The sequence below is a fragment of the Tachyglossus aculeatus genome, chromosome 1 (assembly GCF_015852505.1).
Source record: "Tachyglossus aculeatus isolate mTacAcu1 chromosome 1, mTacAcu1.pri, whole genome shotgun sequence".
Lineage (NCBI taxonomy): Eukaryota > Metazoa > Chordata > Mammalia > Monotremata > Tachyglossidae > Tachyglossus > Tachyglossus aculeatus.
Window position 1 is genome coordinate 62,532,949 of NC_052066.1, and position 5,226 is coordinate 62,538,174.

Genomic DNA, 5,226 nt, shown 5'->3' on the forward strand with positions numbered 1-5,226 from the left:
ACTAATACTAATACTAATTAATGGCATTTGTTAAGTGCTTACTATGTACCAGGCACTGTACTAAGTGCTGCGGTGGATACAAGAAAATCGGGATGGACACAGTCCCTGTCCCACGTGGAGCTCACAGTCTCAATCCCCATTTTACAGGTGAGGTAACTGAGGCACAGAGAATTTAAGTGATTTGCCCAAGGTCACAGAGAAGACAAGAGGTGGAGCCACAATTAGGAGTTTCTGTTTGATGTGCAGTTAATAATAATAATAATTTTGGTATTTGTTAAGCACTTACAATGTGCCAAGCACTGTTCTAAGCGCTGGGGAGGTTACAAGGTGATCACGTTGTCCCACATGGGGCTCACAGTCTTAATCCTCTATTTTGCAGATGAGGGAACTGAGGCTCAGAGAAGTGAAGTGACTTGCCCAAAGACACAGCTGACAAGCAGTGGAGCCAGGATTAGAACCCATAACCTCTGACTCCCAAGCCCGGGCTCTTTCCACTGAGCCACGCTGCTTCAGCACCTGGAAGTTCTTGAGGAGTGGAGAAATATGGACTGAAATTTTTTTAGCAAAATAATCTGGACAGCAGAGTGAAGTTTGGACAGGAGTGGGAAAAGACAGGAGGCAGGGAGGTCAGCAAGGAGGCCGCAGTAATTAAGGTGGTTTAGGATAAGTGCTTGGATCAATTTGGTAGCAGTTTGGATGTAGAAGATATCCTCACAAATGTCTCTTGAGCTGGTAGGGTAGTTAGGAGCACCATATCAATCCAAAGCTCAAAACAGACAGATTTCTTCCAGGAAAATGTATAGCCAAGACCTTTCTCCCCTCTTTGGGTGTGGTGAGAGATCATCAGAGTGAAACCTACTAAAATGAAATTAGGGTGACATTCACTTTGAGGTCAAGAGATCCAGAGCCTTGGGGGAACAAGAAAGAAGGGGAAAGAAGGAACTATAGAAAGCAGAGAGGAAGGAGAGCAGACATCCTTGAGCTGACTTCCCCTCTATCCCTGTGTATTAGCTCTAATGCACAGTGTTGATAAAAGGAGAGAAATAGGGAAAACCAAACCCTCCAACCGCAGAATAAAGTGTTTATGAGTACTTGGGTCATTATTCGTAAGTGTTTCCAGTTTCTGTTTTTTCTCTCATTTTACCGGAATGTTATTTAGATTTCATTATGGTATTCGTTAGGTGGTTACTATGCACCAAGCACTGTACTAAGTGCTCAGGTAGATTGGGATGGACACAGTCCATTGGATACAGTCCCTGCCCGACATGGGGCTCACAGCCTTAACCCCCATCCTACAGTTGAAGTAACTGAGGCACAGAGAAGTGAAGTGTCTTGCCCAAGGTCACACAGCAGACACTTGGCAGAGCCAGGAATAGAACCTATATCCTCCTGACTCCCAAATCCATGATTTATCCACTAGGCCATGCTGCTTCCCTTATGATTATTATTATTATTATCATTGATACTATTCACATCATACCTTTGTGTCTGTCCTTACTAGGTGGAAAGCTCTTTGAGAATGCGAAGCAAATCTTGATATTCTTTGTCATTCCTTACATAGCTCGAATACTACTGTCTGGGACACAGGATGTTCAGAGCCTGATCAATACCGTTGACTGCCTGATTGATTGGAAGTGTGGCCTACTCAGGGGATTCTCAAAGACATCCTTCCCCAAGGCATTCATTCCCAATATCTGTGGTTGGGGGCCTAGCTGCTGTGGCATCCAGGCTGGATCTCTCTCACATATCTACTGGGAAATCTTCACGTTCTGGAGCACGAAGTCCTGGGAACCAGGATGGGAAGAGTTGGCATCTTTTCTTCCCCCTGCAACTCTTCTGCCTAACTCAAAGTGGCCACCGAGCAAGCGAGCTCAGCATGGCCTAAGGGAAAGAGTCCGGGCCTGGGAATCAGAGGATCTGGCTTCTAACCCCCACTCCACCACTCGTTCGCTGTGTGACCTTAGGTAAGTCTCTTAACTACTCTGTGCTTCAGTTACCTTCTATGTAAAAAGGGGATTATGATGGTGAGCCCCACGTGGGACAAGGGCTGTGTCCAACCTCATTTGTTTGTATCTACCCCAGCGCTTACTACATTACCTGACACGTAATAGGCGTTTAGCAAATGCCACTTAAAAAAAAAAGTGGAAGGGTCACCTAGAGGTTGATGTAGTCTAGATTGGCTTGGATTCTCTTGAAGCCTGGAGGGGTGGGGAGTTGGGATTTTGAGGCCTTCCTCAGACGTCTATCTCTCTGGACACATGTTTTGTTTTGTTGTCTGTCTCCCCCTTCTAGACTGTGAGCCCGTTGTTGGGTAGGGACTGTTTCTATATGTTGCCAACTTGTACTTCCCAAGAGCTTAGTACAGTGCTCTGCACACAGTAAGCACTCAGTAAATATGATTGAATGAATGAATGTCCTGCCTCTGGCCTGGAATGCCCTCCCTCCTCATATCCATCAGACAATGACTCTCCCCACCTTCAAAGCCTTACTGAAAGCACATCTCTTCCAAGAGCCGACCCTGACTAAGCCCTCCATTCCTCTTCTCCCACTCCTTTCTTTGTAGCCTTGACTTGTTCCCTTTATTCATCCCCCCTCCCAGGCCCACAGAACTTATGTAAGTATCTGTAATTTTATTTCTTAATAATAATAATAGTAATAATGGTATTTGTTAAGTGCTTACTATATCAATCAGTCAATCAATCAATCATATTTATTGAGCACTTACTGTGTGCAGAGCACTGTACTAAGTGCTTGGGAAGTCCAAGTTGGCAACATATAGAGACAGTCCCTACCCAACAGTGGGCTCACAGTCTAAAATGTATATGCCAAGCACTGTTCTAAGCGCTGGGGTAGATACAGGGTAATAATAATAATAATAATAATAATAATAATAATAATACTAATAATAATAATAATGGCATTTGTTAAGTGCTTACAATGTGTGAAGCACTGTTCTAAACGCTGGGGGTGATACAAGGTAATCAGGTTGTCCCATGTGGGACTCACAGTCTTAATCCCCATTTTACATATGAGGTAACTGAGGCCCAGAGAAGTTAAGTGACTTGCCCAAAGTCACACAGCTGACAAGGAGCAGAGCCGGGATTAGGACCCATGACCTCTGACTCCCAAGCCCGGGCTCTTTCCACTGAGCCACGCTGCTTCTCTAATCATTTACAGATAAGGTAACTGAGGCACAGAGAAGTTAAGTGACTTGACCAAGGTCACACAGCAGACAAGTGGCAGAGCCGAGATTAGAACCCACATCCTCTGACTCCGTGCTCTTTACACTAGCCATGCATTTTTATTAATGTCTTTTGCACCCTCTAGACTCTAGGTTCGCTGTGGGTGAGGCATGTGTCTTTTATATTGTACCCTTCCAAGTGCTTAGTACAGTGCTCTGCACACAATAAGTGCTCAATAAATACAATTGACTCAGCATCTGGAGTGTAGGGAAAAGGAAAAAGGAGAGGAGTCCCTCTCACCAAACAATGTAAGGTATTTCAGAGGATCCAGGGAGTTCCCAATGTGGTTTAGGGACAGTAGTAAAAATGGTATTTCTTAAGCACTTACTTTGTGCAGAACACAGTACTAAGGGCTAGAAAAGACTACATGGATGGGTATTAGACACTACCTGGACCTCTAGGGGCTCACAATCTGGGAATGTAATAATAATAATAATAATAATAATGATGATGGTATTTATTAAGTGCTTACTATGTGCCAAGCACTCTTCTAAGCGCTGAGGGAGATACAAGGTAATCAGGTTGACCCACGTGGGGCTCACAGTCTTAATCCCCATTCTACAGATGAGGTAACCGAGGCACAGAGAAGTTAAGTGACTGGCCCAAAGTCTCACAGCTGATAAGTGGCAGAGCTGGAATTAGAACCCGCAACCTCTGACTCCCAAGCCCGTGATCTTTCCACTAAACCACGCTGCTGATCCCGGGTGGCTTAGTGGAAAGAGCAACGGGCTTGGGAGTCAGAGGTAGCAGGGAGAGGGGATTGGCAACCGACACAAAAGAGCGATGAAATAACAAAACAGTAAAACAGAATAAAAACATGAGCAAACACATGAAATAAAAACCAAAACCATTAGGACATTGTATCAAGCGCTTAGTCCAGTGCTTTGTGTACAGTAAATGCTCAATAAATACAACTGAATGAATGAATGAATATCTAGAGGAATAGAATTTCAGGCTCCTTGTAGTTCATACATTCAATCGTATTTATTGAGCAATTACTGTACTAAGCACTTGGAAAGCACAATTCGGCAACAGATAGAGACAAGCCCTACCCAACAATGGGCTCACAGTCTAGAAGGACAACAAAACAATAATATCAATAACATCAAAATAAATAAATAGAATTATATATATATATATATATATACTCATCATAGTAAAATAAATAGAATAATAAATATATACAAATACACGCAAATGCTGTGGGGCAGAGAAGAGGGTAAAGCAGAGGGAGGGTGTAGGGCCGATGGGGAGGGGAGGACGAGCAGAGGGAAAGTTCAGAGTCCACGGTCGCATCTGTGGCCACAGTGACTGATGTGACCTCCATATATACTGTACTATTTCCCCTAACCCTAATCTACTTGATTGATTCTCTCCTCCTGTAGACTGTCAATCAGTCATATTTATTGAGTGCTTACAGTGTGCTGAACACTGTGGAGTAGCAACATGGCCTAGTGGATAAAGCTTGGTCCTGGGAGTCAGCGGGACCTGTGTTCTAATCCTGAGTCTTCTTTTAGTCTGCTGTGTCATCTTGGGCAAGTCACTTCACTTCCTCTGGGCTTCAGTTCCCTCATCTGCAAAATCAATCAATCAATCAATCGTATTTATTGAGCACTTACTGTGTGCAGAGCACCGTACTAAGAGCTTGGGAAGTACAAGTTGGCAACATATAGAGACGGCCCCTACCCAACAGTGGGCTCACAGTCTACAAGGGGGAGACAGAGAACAAAACAAAACATATTAACAAAATAAAATAAATAGAATAGATATGTTCAAGTAAAATAAATAAATAAATAGAGTAATAATGGGGATTAAGACTGTCAGCCTCATGAGGGACAGGGACTGTGTCCAACCTGATAAGTTTGTATCTATCCCAGCTCTTACCACAGTGCCTGGGCACATAGTAAGTGTTTAACAAATACCATAAAAACAAATACCTTAAAAATAAAAAAAAACACTGTACTAAGTGCTTAGGAGAGTTCAG